General features: G+C 41.2%; 1 protein-coding gene across 1 annotated transcript in view; it reads right to left on the bottom strand.

The window, feature by feature from the left end:
- ncoa1 (nuclear receptor coactivator 1) overlaps positions 1-19,426 on the bottom strand; it is a 55,709-nt gene extending 36,283 nt beyond the window's left edge. Inside the window, exons 1-2 of the mRNA XM_084031128.1 lie at positions 18,798-19,426; positions 576-820 (exon numbers count right to left, since the gene is read on the bottom strand). The gene's annotated coding sequence lies outside the window, so the exon portion shown is untranslated. The remainder of the gene's footprint in view (positions 1-575; positions 821-18,797) is intronic.
- Between the last annotated feature and the right edge of the window lie 1,246 nt (positions 19,427-20,672).

Genomic DNA, 20,672 nt, shown 5'->3' with positions numbered 1-20,672 from the left:
GGTGGCATTGATAAAAACAGTCAAGGGCTAGCTATTAACTACCTGATTAGTCAACAGAAAATCAACTTTGATAATAGACTCATTTGATAAGCCTAATACCAAATATTTGCTGGTTCAAGCCTCTCAAATGCAAAGATGTGCTGCGCTTGTCTTTTATTTTAATGTAAATGTAATTATTTGGGGTTTGTATTGGCGGTCTCAAAAAAAACCCATTACATATGATGCTGTACTTCACATTTGCACTATTTGTAGACTAGACGATTAATCGAAATGGACAGAATAATAGATCAGAACAATCGTTAGTTGCAGCCCCATTGGCAACATTGTGAAACAAGCCTGGAACCTGTCCAGGCACATGGAGCACATTAAGTCCACGGCTTAGTTTCAGCTCAATACAGCAAAATTAACCAGCTCCCGTGTCTTGCTTTATTGCTGAATATGAAATCTGCATGTATAATAAGCATGGCCTTAAGCCTTAGTGAGAGGCTCGACATAAACACACAACAATAATAAATGTTTTTTTCAGTGGATAAACGAAAATAAGGTCCCAAAACACAGTCTTAACTTAAACTCACTTGATCTAGGGCTCCAGTGGGAGAGTCATGTGGTTGGATGTGGTTGGACTTGTCCAGGGCTCCGAGCAAAGATTAAGATAGGAAGTGGAGACTGGGGTGGGTGAGGTGAGATCTCAGCGGTGGGCAAACGGCTTGGGGGCGAGGTGATGGAGCAGTGGTGGTGTTGGCAGTGGGGTTATGGCTCCACGGCCCCTCTGTCACATGGTAACATCCTGGGGTGCAGGGAGAAGCCTGTTGGCTTCTGTCTAGGAAGAGTTAAGAAACAGAACAATGTTAGGATGCAATGCACTAGACTTGTTTTCATTATCTGACATTGTAAAAATTACTGACAAGATTTTATTCATAATGGAAGTTACCAACAACAGTCACACCGGCTCTATTTTTCACTTTTCTATCATGATAGGAAGCTACCTCGCCTTTTCAAGTCACTCGTGATGATATTTACAATCAACCCTAAAATGAAAATTCACTATGGTCAACTTTAAATTGCACTTGAGCTTCCCCCATATAAACTACATGAAAAGCCCAAGGCATAACGTATTGCTCTAGGTCAGCGATCTTCAACAGGGTGTCCCCTAGGGGGTCCGCAGAGTTACTGCAGGGGGTGGTGAGGATAACGGTGCAATGAGGCGTTTGCGATTTCATCAAATATCTAAACTCTAACTTGCTCATCATATGGCGATTGCCGGCTCACCTGAAGCACATTTTTATTAAATGTTTTGCTTTCCCTTTTCTTAAGAGACTGAATAGGTCTAGGGCGTGTGGCAAAACGATAAAATCCTTTGCTTGGGTTCAGTTTAAAATAAATATTTATATTTCCCTGCAAAATGCGGTAGGACTAAAACACATGTTTTCAGAGTAGAAAAGTAAATCTCTACACCACCTGCAGGTAGGCATATTCAAAACACATTGGCACGTTTTCCCGTACAGCCATAGACTGCCAGTGCTGGATGTTTCAACAGAAGAGCACGGACTTTAATAATAAGCTGCAGCACATGCTTGTGTTTCTTGACGAGACGTCAGCCTGTAGGCAACCAGCTAGTTAGCCACCCAGCAGGTAGGGACACACTGAACACTAGGGGTGTAACGGTACATGTATTTGTATTGAACCGTTTCGGTACGGGGTGCTCGGTTCGGAACGGAGGCGTACCGAACGAGTTTCCATACGGACATATTAAGTAGAGGACCGCATTTGTGGAGCGTGCTGCAGCCGCACATGCGCAGTTGCGCACACCGCGACACAATAAACAGCAGTAGTAGCGGACGTCATGGCTAATGCCGCTAGCGTTGGCAACAAGCCAGAGTTGGAGGACCCTCCCGCGACATTAAGGTCTCCCGTTTGGGAACACTTCGGCAAAGCGGTTTGCCGACATTGTTCATGTGAGGTCGGGTATGTTTCTGGCAACACGTCAAACCTGTTGACGTATTTGAATACGGCACCACCCCCACGTGAACATCGCTACAACGGGGAGAAAGACGAGCGTAACGTTAGTGCAAACACAGCTCCCCACCGCATTTAAACAGCCTCTCCCTGCCCTGTTCAATTTTGCACATCAGATGGAGAAAAGATTTGTTTTTAAAAAAACAGTCTGAGCCTTATTCATGTTATTTAATCTGAGCAACAACTTGAAACTATTTAGTGTTGCAACTGTTCAATTTTGCACATCAGATGGAGAAAATATTTTTTTTAAAGAAACAGTCTGTTATTTTTATTTTTTAAATAAATATTTTAAATACTTGTATTTATATTTTTGAGCAGCATTCTAGCTCCAGTGCATGTTCCTACTGTTAAAAGCACAAAAGTAATAAACAACTAGCACATTTATATTTTGCATTTTGTTTTCTTACTGTACCGAAAATGAACCGAACCGTGACCTCAAAACCGAGGTACGTACCGAACCGAGATTTTTGTGTACCGTTACACCCCTACTGAACACAGTAAAAATCTACACTGTTCTGTCAACCTCTGTGGCCTCTCTAATGAACGCCAGGACCATAAGGACGGGTCTCACTCCAGATGTAGACATACGCTCAGGAAAAGCAGTGTGGACTGACAATATATAATTCCATCTGTCCTTCAGTGAGTTTGGTCCAGCCGCAGCCTCGGCTTCAGTAGCCCAGCTGACACCGGCTTGTTTTGGAACAGTCGGACAGTCTTTACGTCGCATCTATCAATGCTTGTAAATAAGAACAAGGACTATGTGACAAATGGTGCAGATGAAGGAAGGTCAGCCAGATTACACAAGGGCATGTTATAAGCCGTATGTTTTTTTGTATTACATATTACAGTATCATATGTTACAACTCTCCATACTAGGGGTGTAACGGTACATGTATTTGTATTGAACCGTTTCGGTACGGGGTGCTCGGTTCGGAACGGAGGCGTACCGAACGAGTTTCCATACGGACATATTAAGTAGAGGACCGCTTGTGTGGAGCATGCTGCAGCCACACATGCGCAGTTGCGCACACCGCGACACAATAAACAGCAGTAGTAGCGGACGTCATGGCTAATGCCGTTGGCAACACGGCAGAGTTGGAGGACCCTCCCGCGACATTAAGGTCTCCCATTTGGGAACACTTCGGCAAAGCGGTTTGCCGACATTGTTCATGTGAGGTCGGGTATGTTTCTGGCAACACGTCAAACCTGTTGACGCATTTGAAACGGCACCGGCACCACCATCGCTACAACGAGGAGAAAGACGAGCGTAACGTTAGTGCAAACACAGCTCCCCACCGCATTTAAACAGCCTCTCCCTGCCCTGTTCAATTTTGCACATCAGATGGAGAAAAGATTTGTTTTTAAAAAAACAGTCTGAGCCTTATTCATGTTATTTAATCTGAGCAACAACTTGAAACTATTTAGTGTTGCAACTGTTCAATTTTGCACATCAGATGGAGAAAATATTTTTTTTAAAGAAACAGTCTGTTATTTTTATTTTTTAAATAAATATTTTAAATACTTGTATTTATATTTTTGAGCAGCATTCTAGCTCCAGTGCATGTTCCTACTGTTAAAAGCACAAAAGTAATAAACAACTAGCACATTTATATTTTGCATTTTGTTTTCTTACTGTACCGAAAATGAACCGAACCGTGACCTCAAAACCGAGGTACGTACCGAACCGAGATTTTTGTGTACCGTTACACCCCTACTGAACACAGTAAAAATCTACACTGTTCTGTCAACCTCTGTGGCCTCTCTAATGAACGCCAGGACCATAAGGACGGGTCTCACTCCAGATGTAGACATACGCTCAGGAAAAGCAGTGTGGACTGACAATATATAATTCCATCTGTCCTTCAGTGAGTTTGGTCCAGCCGCAGCCTCGGCTTCAGTAGCCCAGCTGACACCGGCTTGTTTTGGAACAGTCGGACAGTCTTTACGTCGCATCTATCAATGCTTGTAAATAAGAACAAGGACTATGTGACAAATGGTGCAGATGAAGGAAGGTCAGCCAGATTACACAAGGGCATGTTATAAGCCGTATGTTTTTTTGTATTACATATTACAGTATCATATGTTACAACTCTCCATACTAGGGGTGTAACGGTACATGTATTTGTATTGAACCGTTTCGGTACGGGGTGCTCGGTTCGGAACGGAGGCGTACCGAACGAGTTTCCATACGGACATATTAAGTAGAGGACCGCTTGTGTGGAGCATGCTGCAGCCACACATGCGCAGTTGCGCACACCGCGACACAATAAACAGCAGTAGTAGCGGACGTCATGGCTAATGCCGTTGGCAACACGGCAGAGTTGGAGGACCCTCCCGCGACATTAAGGTCTCCCATTTGGGAACACTTCGGCAAAGCGGTTTGCCGACATTGTTCATGTGAGGTCGGGTATGTTTCTGGCAACACGTCAAACCTGTTGACGCATTTGAAACGGCACCGGCACCACCATCGCTACAACGAGGAGAAAGACGAGCGTAACGTTAGTGCAAACACAGCTCCCCACCGCATTTAAACAGCCTCTCCCTGCCCTGTTCAATTTTGCACATCAGATGGAGAAAAGATTTGTTTTTAAAAAAACAGTCTGAGCCTTATTCATGTTATTTAATCTGAGCAACAACTTGAAACTATTTAGTGTTGCAACTGTTCAATTTTGCACATCAGATGGAGAAAATATTTTTTTTAAAGAAACAGTCTGTTATTTTTATTTTTTAAATAAATATTTTAAATACTTGTATTTATATTTTTGAGCAGCATTCTAGCTCCAGTGCATGTTCCTACTGTTAAAAGCACAAAAGTAATAAACAACTAGCACATTTATATTTTGCATTTTGTTTTCTTACTGTACCGAAAATGAACCGAACCGTGACCTCAAAACCGAGGTACGTACCGAACCGAGATTTTTGTGTACCGTTACACCCCTACTGAACACAGTAAAAATCTACACTGTTCTGTCAACCTCTGTGGCCTCTCTAATGAACGCCAGGACCATAAGGACGGGTCTCACTCCAGATGTAGACATACGCTCAGGAAAAGCAGTGTGGACTGACAATATATAATTCCATCTGTCCTTCAGTGAGTTTGGTCCAGCCGCAGCCTCGGCTTCAGTAGCCCAGCTGACACCGGCTTGTTTTGGAACAGTCGGACAGTCTTTACGTCGCATCTATCAATGCTTGTAAATAAGAACAAGGACTATGTGACAAATGGTGCAGATGAAGGAAGGTCAGCCAGATGACACAAGCGCATGTTATAAGCCGTATGTTTTTTTGTATTACATTAGAGTATCATATGTTACAACTCTCCATACATTTCTAGTCACACACCTTATTATTTAACAACCAAACAATGCCAACATTCACACCCAGGGGGAAAACCAGCTTGATCAGTTGCAGGCTGCAGATTTATGACAGCATGGGACCGGCACAGAGAGATCGTTCCCTTGCTGCTTTTTACATACTTGTCGTGTATACATATATACACACTATAAAATTGCATTTGATTTGCTGGCTGTATTTGAAAAAATGTAACGCAGTCTTGGTCTTCTTATCAACAGCATGCAATTAGAACACATTAGTATGTTGAGGATCACATCCACTGGTGACCCTCAAGACAGCAGATAACAATTAGCTACAACAACATAACTGATGTAAACAACCGTCCACAATTCAAATCAACCCCAACATGCAGAGATGTCTGCGGTGTCCTTAGCTCAACCTGCACTTGACGCTTTTCTCGAAATGTTGTAAATGTCATTTTGTAAATCCACAACTTGGCTTGCAGTTAGCATGGAATCTTTTCTAATCGACTTGGACACTGGTTGTGCTGAAAAACTGGTTGCAAATTACATGTTATGGCTTTCCAGCTTCTTGAAATGATGCTGTACTTCAAGGTAACATTCTTGTTGTGTGACAGCTTCAATCATGTCTCAGTTAATTATAGCTGATTGCGAGTTGAATAGCTCAATAATTTCAGGTATGCGCCACCGTGCTGCTGGCTCTTGCTTTCATCGGGAAATTCAATGGACCCCACCTTATCTTTTTACATTTGTTTGTTTAAACATGGCACTTGACACTGGATGTTCGGCAAACATTTAAAAAACAAAACAAAATACAAAGTGCAAACATGCACACAAACACACTCTGCACTATCCCTCTGGTAAACAGAGTCATAGTCTTCCAGGATGCATTTTAAGGACATCAATTTGACTTCTTTAGACTCGTGGGGGTCACAAATAGTACAACAAGCAAACACAGTTATCTGAAATGTTACGGTGGCTCCCTGTTACACTTCTTGACTATTTGATACCTAAACACAGAGTTTTGGCTAATGGAGAGTAAATTATAACGTTTTGTTACCGTCAGTTCATCAGTTACGTACCGACATTCTACCTGTGCAAGTTTGATTCATACAGTTTCAGAAGGTTAATGAAATTGCGTCGTTCAAGTATATGATTCAATTTTAAAATGAGTAATGATTTCAAAGATTTAATAGAACCTAAATGAATCTGAAATTATTCGATTTACATTTTTAAAACAATTTTAGCCATTAATTGAGACAACAATGAGCATCGCAATGCAACCATAATTAAAAAAAATGTAATAAAAAAATGAAAATGCAGCCCTAAGTTTAATGTGGAATGCTGATATCTGACAGATGCGAGAGCAGTTCAAAATCAGCGTTTTCACTGTGTGCTTAAAAACACTTAAAATGTCACTTAAACATACTGGTATCTGTTTTCATGTATCTACCATGATAGCATGTATGTATATATATATATATATATATATATATATATATATATATATATATATATATATAAAATCAAACCCATGCACACATGCATGGATTCTCCCATTGGGTTAAAAATCCTTGGATAATTAAAACATTCAATGGGATCTCTTAAAATCAAGGTCAAAGTTCTGTTGATAATAAGGTGAGAGGAAACGGAGAGATCACTCACCAACGGCGGGTTAACTGGGGATTAAAAGTATTCAGACCCTTGCAGAACAGGTAAACAATATCTCTCCTCGTCCCGATTTGACAAAGTAAAGTGCTCTCCCGTGTGCAGACGGTGACATGATTCCTTTTGTGTCGACATTGCAGTCATCACGAGCTCTATCGCTAAACCAGTTTTTACATATTATTTACTTGTTAAACGCAGCCAAAAACGCTGTGGTGCCAGCGGGCTGGTGAAAACCACACCTCAGTAATCCCAGTGTTAAATGAGAGTACAGGAAGGTAGGACAGGGGATATATAAAAGCTAAATATATAAAAGCAACAACACAGTGCGCAATTGCATGTAATATCTAAATACACTCGGGTTCATATTTTACCTTAATGCGCTCTCTGTCCTCCATGAGCAAGATGCTTCATTTCTTATTCAGCATATTACAAGAGTAAATAAATACACAGAGGGACAACAGGAGGAGACAGAGTCACTGAGGGAAAAGACTGGACTGAAATGATCAAGTTGAACTTTCACTTTCACAAGAAACAGTAACAGAAGTAAAGCCTAAGTTATGCTTCCGCGTTGACACAACGCAAGGGGGCTTGCGGACCCCTTACGTCCTTGCGGACCCCCCTTACGTCCAATGCAAGGGCCTGACGTGCACCTCCCAAAAATCCTAGATGCGCGTCGAGGCAACGCAACACCAACGCAGTGGCATTGGCTGTGATTGGTCCGCTAACTACTTCCGCTGGAGACCGCTTTTCAGGTTTCCACTCATAAACACCGCCATTTAAACTTTTAATAGGCTGCTTTTATTGTTTGCACCTTCTTTTATTGTTTGCACCTTGTCGCTTTTGCACAAAGAAATAAAAGTTCTGAAAAATTGTGGATGTTTAAAGCTGGAAGGTAAACAAATACGCTATAACGAGGCTAACGACGAAATACGTCAAGAGTCTCGGGCGGTCGGTCAGTCTTTACAAAAAACATAGCGCCCTTTACCGGTGTGGCATTGAATTGCATTTCGACACTTAAACCCAACGCAGAACCATCACGGTCTCCAAGCAACTGCTTGGCCATTGCGTGGCCGTTGCGTGATCACTACGCGGAAGCATAACTGAGCCTTAAGTCTTCAGTCACACTACAAGTAACGGTTACCATCTTAAATGGGTCATTCCGTGTCATTTAATCAAATTTCTGAAAATCTTCCCACCTGACCATCTCAGAATGTCCTGAAAAAATTCAAGTACAAAGACACACTTGTTAATAGGACAAATCCAAAATATTAGGTCTCTACTGTCAATAGTTTTCTCATGAAACATCATTGAATGAAGGGTAGTTTAGACGGTTTTTGGCATCATGCTCTGAAAAGCCATTTTTAAACAGCAATATCTGGAAAACTATCTCACCTGTGGCCTTCAAAATTTCTACAGTGTATACCTGTTACTAATAGCCTCCAGACATGGAATATCAGGGGTGTCGCTCAATGATAACCTAGTATGGTAGGTACTTAAAATGTGGCTTGTTGAAATAAAGTAGTACATTTGAAGAGTGGCTGAGCTCCCATTTTTGCAGATAAAAGACTTCTATCCCTTCTGCCTCTATCTCTGGTGTTAGCTCAAACATTCTACAAAATATGGTTTCTCTCAGATGATTAGTTTCACAGATATTAAGGCTCAAAAATGGAAGTAAACACATCTTTGCCCAAATTCAGAGCCATATTCCAAAAAACTGACAAGTATCAGGTCCAAATGTACTTTTTTTGAAAGATCATATTCTTGTTAAAATCATATTAAAAAATCAGGAGGGTGTTTTGCCTCATTTTGTCGCAGTGATTTTTTAAAATCCTGATATTGGTGGGATTTTTGTGGCCGTTTTTGGTACTGCATGTCCTAACAGCCCACTAGCAAACATCACAGCAGGGCAATTCAATTGTGTTTTTTTACCATTTACCAAAGACTTACATGTGACTAAATGCTACTGATAAATTTAGCCTTACGAAAACATTAAAATATAGCACAGTTGTAGATACAGAGGCAATTAGTCCTTGAATGTGAGTTAAACATGCTGAAAGCAGCTTTTAATGTCTGTGTGTCTTTGTACTCAAATTTTTTCAGTACATTCTGATGGTCAGGTGGGAGGCATTTGATGAAATGAATGACCCAAAGCTTCACAGGTAACATTAGCTTATTGGTAGACCTGTCACAATACTTTCATTGTCTCAGAGATAATTGAGGCAAACAATATAATTGTCATTTTAAGACCACTTGATGAAACCGATATTATACAAAAGCAGTAGGCATGGACGTGTGACAATTATTACTGGCCAAAAATAATTCTTCTTCTCCTGATAACCACCAAAATATGCTTGAAACGGTTAAAAGTGGTACTAAAATATACTGGAATCAATTTAAATTTAGTTAAGAAACAATATTGTTATTGTGCCACAGATAAAACACAATGATCATAAATCATAATAATCAAAAACGGGATACATTAAATTTTTTTAGGGGCGTAACAATACATTTATAAAACAATACGATACGTATCATTTTCTATGGTTCCAATATGATTCAAGGACAATATTTGGCTTTCTAGAATGATACGATACAATAATTTAATTGAAATCGATACAGTAACTTTTTTTGGCCAAAAATTAGGGTGGGCAGAAAGATAAGTAGTGTTGCGGTTGTATTTGATTTCACAGCGACATTTTCTACAAACAGCGATCGACTTGTCCAGAACATCTCCTTTTTCCACACGCTGGATCTTAAAGGAGTCATCACCTGGAAATCGCAATTTCTCTTGTTAAAACATGCATATCTGTGTTTGACCTCAGTTGAAACTTGCCTGAAAGGCTGGAGTTTGAAAGTGGCGCCGTTTTTTCGCTTCTGCTCTTTTTCCGAACAGGAATAGCACACAAGGGTGTGCATTCCTAAAGCACGAGATTTTGATTCTGCGCCTTCGGTGACGTCACCGTGGCGGCTACTTGCATAAGCCCAACCCTCTTTCACCACCCAACCCCGCCCCGTCCGCTACCTGAAATCGCCGAAGCGCCGCCATTATGTTTTGGAGTCTGCATGCAGGCAAGCCCCCCCGGCTCTGTCCTTCCTGCGGCGAATCAACGCGCGCCTCATTACATATTATACAATGCACATCCGGACCAGTCAAAACCTCGCGCGTAATCTCGCGTGATAAAATCGCGGTACGAAAAAGGGTCAGAACAAGCTCAATGTTTGATTAAAATTTTTTTTTTTTTTTCTAATAAGTTTTACGAATTGATCCAAAGCGATCCAAGGGGGGCTGGATACGTATAAAACCAGGTGATGACTCCTTTAAAGGTGGATTAAAAATCTCTCGCTCTTCTCCGTCATCAGCCCAGTCTATGAGCGTAATTCGAATATTTATTATTTACTAAAGTATAAGTGCTAAAAATACATTCATATGAAATTCTTGGTGCTAAAATACAATGTGCAAATTGTTGATATTGATACAATCGATTATTACGTTGCAAATCGATTTCATATCAATATTTGTCCCCAGTTTAGGACAACATGCCGAGCACCTAGCGATGTAGTTGGATCGGAGGAATAAAAATTGATACATCAATATAGTAATCTTTATTTTTGTATCCTGTATTTTCTTTAGTCAGGCTCTATTTTTCATTTATCTACCATGATAGAGAGTTCAACAGCTCTGCTGCTGGCATGGCTAAAAAGCATCTTTATTGTCTGAGGTGGGTTCGGGCAGACCAATGCTCAACATTTCAAACAAGCCAATTGGATTCTCCACAGTGAGTCATCACCAATAATCCCCACTGCAAAGTTATTCCTGTAAAGCAGCTGCACAGTTGTTTCTGACAATTGTTGTTGGCTACTCCCATTTTCCGGCAGCTCTTTGTGTCTGTGGTTTTTCTTCCCTGGTTCAACTTGGGTTAGGCAGCCATAAAAAAAAAAAAAAAGGTTGGGTAAATCCTTGCCATTTAGATTTGCATAAACTGGTGTTTACACTGAAAAGGATGCACACAATCAGAATACTGGTGTGAAAACATCTGATGCATGTTGCCGTGAGCCTTCAGCCAGCATCTGAATAGCAAGACCACAAACAGTAGTTCTTTGAGCCGCATTAACCTACACACGAAACAACACGACCACTTCCTTCCCTCTTTGCGCATTGTTTCCCTCCATCAATAGCCACAGTCTAGACATCACTGATGCAGTAGGTGTGCTGCTTTGCAGCCTTTCTGCTGGGCAATAAATCAGGCTGCTTTCGCTCTGACTCCTGAGCGAGGCAGAGGCCTAACGCATGGTGTTCACCAGCACTGATGATTCATGTGGCGACACCCAGAAGACAATGTACCAGTCCTGAACCAGTAGCGGATCTCAGAGACACTTTATATGAAACGAAAGTGAAACCGACAAGGATAAGGCTTGTACCATATTGTTGCACAGTCTCACAATCCAGTTCAAGCAACTTCAAAAGGAATCCCTGAATGCACAAGGGGCTACCACGACTCTTTGAAGCCGTACAATGTGGGAAACAACACATAAAGAACATATTATCCATGTGAAACGGTGCTAAATTAACTGCAGCTAAATTATACCTGCATGAGAGTAGCTTTCAGGTGAAATGGAGAAGTGAGAATTGGTCCGATTTGTTATGGCAGCACCTGTACAGTATCCTTCAGGTAAGCTTGATTACAGCAAAAATAATTAAATTGATTACTTGTTGCTCTTTGAAATTTGAAAAACCCTTTCCACTGTAAATGTCTAGCTTCTCCATCTGAATCGAAAAACTCCAGAAAAACAAACTGTCTTACACAACAGTGCAAGCGTAATACCTTAAGTTAAAGCATTCTCAAGTGCAGAAAATTCTTGCGTTGTCACAGGAAAACTTAGAAAGTTTCTCAACGCCCACCCATTTAAAACCCAGACACCTTTCCGCTCCACTTCACAAAAGGTGTTCATACCACCATATGTTCATATCACACCTAAGGTGAGATACCCACGACTTTTTAACTTCCTCTAATTTACCTGACAGTGTCCCCTGGGCACAGACACATCCAGTCACAGCGGATCAGAGGATAATTAGGGCCCTATGAAATCCGTTTATATTGTTTCCAGATTCCATTTTATTTTTTCTCGTGGTTTTAATTTTTTCCAGGTTCAATTTTATTTGTACCCAAGGTTTAATTGTTTTTCTAAATTCTGTGTTTTAGGATTTAGAAGCATTTTTTTTTTTATCAGATTTCGTAATCATGTGGTAATCAAAATTTACCAACCCAATAAGAATACATGAGAAATGTATTGAATAAACATACTAGTAGTAATAATCTTTCTTAACCTTCAGAGTCCTTCAAATATGAATAAATATGCAAATGTATGACTAGGGCTGGATGATCATGGGAAAAAAAATAATCACGATTATTTTGATTGACATTGAAATCACGATTAATAAACACGATTATTCATTGATTTCAAAAAAGTATTTATTGAGCCACAAAATCTCAACTTTAAACTCAACTTTTAGAAAAACAACCAGAAATAAATTAATAAGTAAAAAAGTAAAATTATAATAATATAATAAATAATATAAATAAATGATGATAAAAAATAAATAAAATAAATACCCAGTGTACATGCACTCGACTGTTCTCCCTGCAGTTTGCTTCCTACAAACTGAGGTTTTTGGCAGGAAAACCAGTCTTTTCACTTCAGGCTTCAGCGATAAACGAATAATAGCAATACCAATGTAAAAATAATGAATACAAATAAATAATACTCGGCAGTGGAGACAGCGCAACAGTGTTGACCGGTGTTACAAGCCTGGTTGCTAACTGTACTGATGGGGCACAAGTCCTTAGCTAGCATGAATGTCGCAGCCTCCGTCATCGCACGCTGACACCGGGAGCCGGAATACGGAGCAGCATCGTAAAGAGTGTCCTCAATGGAGGACTGGGTTGCGGTGGCTGAAGTGGACGCTCTTGCACTTTTTGGGTGTTTTGCTCCTTCAATACTTTGTCATAGACCACTTTATGGCGGAACTTTAAATGGTTAAATACCGTTATCGTGTTGCCCTGGGGTGCAGACACGACGGCGCAACAAACTTTGCAAACAATCTCCTTCTGCTCCACGTCCGAAGATTTGAAGCCAAAATGTCTCCAAATGACAGTTGTTGTTGTTGACGAAAGGCTCAGGCTGCTTTTCTGCCATGTTGTCAATCACTCCTTCCTCGAGGTGTAACGATTCATTCAATGCATCGATTGTCAATCCTATCGATTCAACTAAATAGATCGTTTTGGCTTCACCTATAATCGATATAAATGCGTTTAATCGTATGAATCGTGTTTCTTAATTATGATTAATGTTTTAATATGTTTAAGACACTCTCTCCCCTGCCAGCATGTAGTCTATTGAAAAATGTTAAAAATAAAATTTTTGTATTCAGCATAAAATATTATGCAGGACTACTTTTTTTATAAACATGTTACATTTCAGAAGAATACAGATAGTCTCACTCGCATTATTGCATGTTATTTCATGGATATAAAATTTTGGTTACAAGTTACTGAATCGAATCGTGGTTTACAGAATCGAATCGTTCCAAAAAAATGTCCTTGAATCGAATCACCATCTACTGTATCGTTAATTGAATCGCTGTGAAGCCAAAGATTCACACGCCTACTCGTTACACAATGACACACACACACACACACACACACACACACACACACACACACACACACACACACACACACACACACACACACACACACACACACACACACACACACACACACACACACACACACACACACACACACTGCTGCAGCTGCAGGCGACAAAGGTGCGTTCACTGTGCTTTTACAGCGCAGTATTTTGCATACACGCTGCGCGGCGGCACATTAATCGATTTTCTTCGATTACAGTGTTTTCATAATCGTGAGAAGCCAAAATCGAAAACATAAATACATTCCAATAGTATTAAAATATGCTACTATTTTAATAGGGGACAATGTCCCTCCTATAAATTATATCCAGATTTTGACAAATAGAATAAATTGCTCGATTCTGTCTGTTTTCCACAAAAAAAAAGTTCTCTCTGTTGCTTCCCAATTTTATAATACTGCTAACCAGGAATCAAAAACAGCGACAAAATCCTGACATGAAAGTAAAAGCCGGTGCTCTTGACCTTGCTCAGAAAACTTGAGGCAATGGGACTCGACTGTTAACTCAATCACAACACCACAACAACCGCTCTCCTGGCTCTGCTTTCTCGCTTGCCTTTCAATTTCCTCCTGTACATGGTCTTTCTGTTCCTCTCATTCTTCAGCCTTTACCTTTCTCTATTTCCTCCCAAACTCTCACAGTCTGCTGCACAAGCCTTTTTTTTCTTTTCTTTTTTTTTCCAGGCGAGAATGTAGGCCATCGCTGTGACAGCAGGAAGGCAGCGAGGAGTCGAAGCAACGCTGCTCTTCTCTTCTTCCCCGCATTCTGCTCGCTTGCAGCAGCTGAAGACGGTACAGATGTATGTGTGTTGCTGGCCCGCGTTGACTCAGGGCGCCGGAGTCGAGGAATGGACCACAGCATGCAGCGGCCCACACTGCACAGGCTAAATCTGGCCGACCTGTTTCAGCTTTGCAGAAATGAGAGCCCCGAGATAAGACTGCTCTGGCCAATCGGCCAATGGTTGTTTTATCGGTAGACTCTATAAGGTCGATCAGATGAGGCATCAATTCTGAATTTAATTAAATTGAAATGTCTCCAATACTCATACAAGTTTTATCGCAGGATCACTTGTGTTTATTCAGCTATAAGTGCCAATCATGGCTGAAATAACCTCTATTGCTGCTTTGTACATGTTGTGAAGTCTGCGCCGGATAATCGAACTGCATCCTGTCTGAGTTCACAACATCACCCAGAGGTGCTCTGTGAATTTCACTGAGCTGCTTTTTCTTTGAATAGCAAGACATACCTGGTTTACTACAGCTGGATGAACCCAAAACAAACTATTTTGTTGTGATTAATTGAAATAAATGGATGCCAGAGTAACTAAATAATGACAACGATTTGCAGGGTTTCAATCCAAGATAAGCAAATAACTTTTAAATTACTTGTTTTCTGAATGGAGTTTGGATCGATCACAGCTAGGCTATGCTAACATTGTAGCCGCTCCACCAACACTTAAAATAACATCATATGTTTACCACTGAGCCAGCACCGAGTCTGTTTAATGCAGATTCAGTGTTTTCTATAATTTGGTCAGCATAGAAAGACAGACCAACAGGGTTAATGTCTAAGGCAAGCCTATTATATCAAGACATCAAGACATGAAATGTCAATGCTATTTATTAGAGCTGGTTCAAATACGTCAGGCAATATTAGCTTACTGCAGAAAAATATGCATCAGTAAGCACATTGGCCAATAAAGAACAAGGTATGTCAGTACAGAAATGCCTCATGAGTTTTTTTTACTTGTATATCAGTATCTTTATCTGTAGTACAAAAATACTGCATCATATCATTTTAAGCCACTTTTTTTCAGCATATTGTTGAATCCCACTGATCCCTGCTCCAAGCATGACAACATGGCTGATGGCTTGACAGTGATGTTAAATTGCATCTTTAAAAAAAAGCTTCAGTTTGGCTCCATTTGGGCTGCACCTAACGATTATTTAACAATTGTTTTCTTGTTTTTATTACAAAATTAATCAAATGACACATTTTTCAATTACACTAAACTATAACCTTTACCAAATAAATACAAAACAATCGTCACATAGATTTAATCTAATCATTGTATGTCATAAGAACAACCCTGAAATTCTCTGACTTGGAGAAGCAATATTTTGATTGATGAACTCAGACAGGACGCCAGGCCATAATCTCATTTAGAAATTTGATAAAGACAAAATTTACGAAAATGTTGAAAGATTTAAGACCCCTCCCCCCCACCCCAAAGAGAGCCAGATGCTGATTTATAGATTTAAAGAAAGCAATGTTACGTATCACATCTTGGTGTTTGAGTAATAAAAGTTCCATAAGAAACTTCGTGCTGCTATCAGAGTGAGATTTCACAAGAACACTAAGATGCTGCCAGACACTCCCAACTGCATGTGCCGAGACATTCATGTGCCGAGACATTCATGTGCCATCCTCCTGAAGTAGTGGTTGTGGCAGGTGAGCCTCACTGATCCATCTGCCACCACACACAACACTCATCAGTGTTTGCTGGGTATTCTGACCCTCAATCAAAAACACCAGAGTAACATGTACACAGGTTGGTTGCAGGTGTCCTTTTGGGGGGGGGGGGTACACATACAGCAGGAAAACCTACCACAGCTCCAGCAGAAGAATGCTGTGACAGTGGCAGGCAAGCTGCAACAGTGCTGAGGGCTAAAATGGCTGCTCGTTCTCCATACAGACGCAGAGCTTAGCTGAGAGGAGGGCTCCCACTCCCAACAATTTGCCTCGAATGTGGCTCATCCCTAGGAAGGCTTAATAGCTTGTGCGTAGAGCTAATAAAGGAACTACCATTGCCCTATAATTAATATAATCCAGATGGCATTATACACTAATCAGAGACTTATAAGCAGCAACAATCTCCTCCGTCATCTTCCCCCACATCCTCATCAGTATGCACAAACACTTTTTTTTACTAGAGGTGAAGGTAACTACAGTGCTGTTCACCAAATCTGTTTTTCTTTTTGCATTTTGGGTGTAGAGAAACAGCATCCATCATTGTGTTTTGCACGCATTTTTTTTAAATCTGTCTTCAACACAATTAAAGAGTGTGTGGAGAAACGATGAAACCGTTGTTTTGTTGTTTACAGTTAGGTTGCATTCGGTGAGCCAGCGGAGTCGCAAACTTTGAACTGAATAACTGAGGCCTGCGTTGAACTCTATAATCTGGCTCTTATCTGGGCTACATCTCAGCCTAAAGAGGCCCCCGCTACAACGGCAAGGTCTGCAACACCAATACTACACAAACATACCGCACGCTATCATCTAGCATTCTCAAGCAAAACAATGTAGTCAGTTGCAACATACATAGAAGGTATATTGGACTTCAAGACTCAATTAAACAATTAAAACAACGACAACAACAAATATGATACACATCATTTCTGTCACTTAAGACTGCACAAAGCTTACTTTTATATTAAACATTGTGTGTTAAAATGATAGTTTGATAGCAGTGATGTCTGGGCATCATCTATGTTTTTAAAAAGTGAAGATTTGCCTGTCAGTATCAATAAAAACTCACCTAATTTAACATTACGTAAGGTCACATAGCTTTGAGTTGTTGCTGCAGTTGCTTTGCGCTAAATTGCATCCCGATTCACAGACAATAGAAAAGCCTAAAAGAAACTTTACTGTGTTAAAACAGGTTCCACTGAAATACCTTCCTCCTCAATCGTAGACGAAACAGATTTATGTTGTTTCAGCCTCATTATCAGAGTTTTTTGTTTACATTTCAAAGCCGGAACTCTTTCACGTACGTGTCCACCATTCACCCAAAAAAACATTCCGTATGACCCTGTAGCACATCTCTCCCATAATTCAAAGTAACATTAATGCATACGGCCTTTATAATCTACAGTACCAAGTCATTTTGTCAGTACTAAGTCATTTTGTCATTCAAGGCTATGCACTGAAAACAATCAATAAAATCATCTGACATTGAACATTCAGACTAACTGCCAGAGTTTAAGAACTGTTGTTAGCTCATAATAAGTCCTTCGTATAGGAAGCTGGTCCTCTATATGGAGCCATGTTTCTACAGTAGCCCAGAAGAGACAGATCAAAGATTGTCTCTACAGAGAGCCTTTCCCATTGTTACCTTACAGGAGGGCCACCACAGCTCTACGACACGCTTGTGAAACTTCGGTAATGTGACCGCAGAGTGCAAAAACCGCTGTATCTCCAGCCACAATCTGACTTCTGCTCCTAAAAAAAATACTATGGTATGGATGGTATCCGAACAAGGCAAACGGGTCTTACCACGATTACATACCAAGGTTTTATGTAATCGCAGTCTTGGAAATGTGGGATTGAGCAGAGGGGAGGGATTCAGTTGGTTGCAATCTGCAACCACACTGCTAGATGTCACTAAATCCTGCACACTGTTCCTTTAAGATTTGTTTTTATATTGTGTTTTTCTATTGTGTGTGTGTGTACACAAACACACACAGATGGATAGAATGCTGTCAACAAACACTTAATTACCGAAACGATCACTGCTTTTACTCAAAAGGTGTGTGTGAATTTTACCAGAGTATTTAATGCCTGCAAGAGCACGGGACAACAACAATGGCAAAGGAAACTATAAAACGGGGTCAAATAAGGTGAATTTTGTCCATTATTCAAAAGGTAATCATGTATGTTCTCTGGTTTGAGCATTTTTTCAAAACATGTTTACTCATAATACCCTAATGAGTTGTGTGTGTTATTCATGAGGTCATTGTGTCCTCTAAGTTTTCGCGTGGAAGGGACGCAACTTATATAAAACGAATGAACTGCAGCGACACCTAGAGGCCTGTTCACGACGTCTTACATAAGCAACAGCCTCGACGCGTTTCTACGCAGGTGGCGAAGGAGCTCCATGTCCCAGCGAGCACTGCACGCGTTGTGTGCGTTTTCAGCTAGAGAAGATGGTGTCGGTGGGTTGTAGCAACGTTGTGTGGAAAAATCAACAATGAGTCAGGGATGTTTGGAGGCCCTCGGCATATTCTCCGCCGCGGCGGCCAGTTAGACCGTGGTCTGCGTGGATGACATGTTGTCACGCGTTTAACACCAACGGCTTCTCGGTTGACTTACCTGTTTCGTCGCCCCTTTAACTTGTGAATAAAAAGATCCTGCCCACGGGGTCCCGCTGCGAGTTGTCACGCAGGACGATCAATTCCCATGCAGTTAGCTAACTTTAGCTAACCAGCTTAACTTGCTGCCTGCTCGCCTCAGATGTCATGACTTTTTTTGTTTTTTTACCTCCGTTACTTTGGATTAATAATTTTGCGGTGAGCCGTGGCTATCATGTTGTGAAGCCGAGTAGGTTAGCTCGTAAATCGTAGGGGGTAGGGGGGCAAAAAAGTTGTGCGTTAAGGTGGCTCGCTGGCAATTTAACGTCAGCGTGTGTTGACAAACAAGCCTACGTAGTTAAACAAAAATCAAACACACGACTCGAAGCTAGCTAACGCCAGGCGGCTAGCGCGGCTAGCTTAGCTTAGCTAACCAGCTCGCTGAATCCGATCCTCGTTCCGAAAATCCCCCTTTATCGCCGCGTCCGACTCGTGTCCCATCGGTGGAGGCGAGCCGCGGGCAACTGCGAGAGCCAACTCGTGGGTGGTATCCGCGTTTCAAAGACGGTGCACTCGCGTTTGCAAACCCAAGTTATCGCTTTGGTCTCTGCTCTCCGCCATTTCCAATCTCTCAACACAAACAAACAGGGCTGCTCGTGCGCACGCCGGAACGTCGAGGCGCGTTCACGGAGGGGGAGGGCAGCGGACACCGGCTTCTGCTGTGTTGATGGAAACATTATCATCATTATGATTATTGAGGCGTTTGTATTATCATGTTGACGACGCTTTAGAGAGTAAATGGGTTAAAACTCCGTGTTAGTGTTGATGCACTGTGCGGAACCCATAATGTGTGGTTCATAGTGATGCATACAGTCTGATGCTACATAATTCATAAGGGTACAGTATGTTTATTTATCACTAGGATCGTTGGCGTCGTAGAAAACACAATCCTTTAATGAATACCTTAAAAAAAAAAAAATGAATACAGTTATAAACTAGAGCAGACACTGAGGTGATGTCCTCTGATTTCCTGGAGAATTTTGGGGGGAAGTTTCTTCAGTTAAAATATTACATGTTTTATTATTTATTTTTAGTGCGTTTCTTTTCCACACCGGTATCCAATATTTTATTCTAAGCAAGGTTGTAAATGTGGGAAATAAAATGGCAACACTGTTAGAATAGGCTTTTACTTTGTTTACTTTAGACTTGCACTTTTTCAACTGAACTCATAAATCACTGGTTGTGCTCATTAGAGCAGTGTGACATGTTAACCTGATAAGCAGGAACCCGTTGTATCTTCAAGGCCCTCTTTGATCTTACAGTTAGATTTGCTAGAATACACGCCTGAAGGACAACATCCATACATGTTTCATATTACATTTTGGTAAGTTCACGTCAGAGATAACTGACCTGTGAGTGAGAAAGTGCGTGAAATTCTGAAGATTTGCTGCTTAATATGGGCTGCACGGTGGTGTAGTGGGTAGCACTCTCGCCTCACAGCAAGAGGGTCCTGGGTTCGATTCCCGGGTCGGCCCGGGTTCCTTCTGTGTGGAGTTTGCATGTTCTCCCCGTGTAAGCGTGGGTTCTCTCCGGGTTCTCCGGCTTCCTCCCACAGTCCAAAGACATGCAGGATGGGGATAGGTTCATTGGTGACTCTAAATTGCCCGTAGGTGTGAATGTGAGTGTGAATGGTTGTCTGTCTCTACATGTCAGCCCTGCGATAGACTGGCGTCCTGTCCAGGGTGTACCCCGCCTTCGCCCAATGACAGCTGGGATCGGCTCCAGCCCCCCCGCGACCCTGAATACAGGATAAGCGGTAGAAAATGGATGGATGGATGGATGCTGCTTAATATCATGATTGATATGAAATTTTCTTCAGGCTTTGGGTCACAACCAA

Source organism: Eutrigla gurnardus (genome assembly GCF_963514095.1).
Source record: "Eutrigla gurnardus genome assembly, chromosome: 16".
Classification (NCBI taxonomy): domain Eukaryota; kingdom Metazoa; phylum Chordata; class Actinopteri; order Perciformes; family Triglidae; genus Eutrigla; species Eutrigla gurnardus.
Note: the sequence above shows the minus strand (reverse complement) of the source record. Positions and strands in the feature narration are given on the sequence as shown.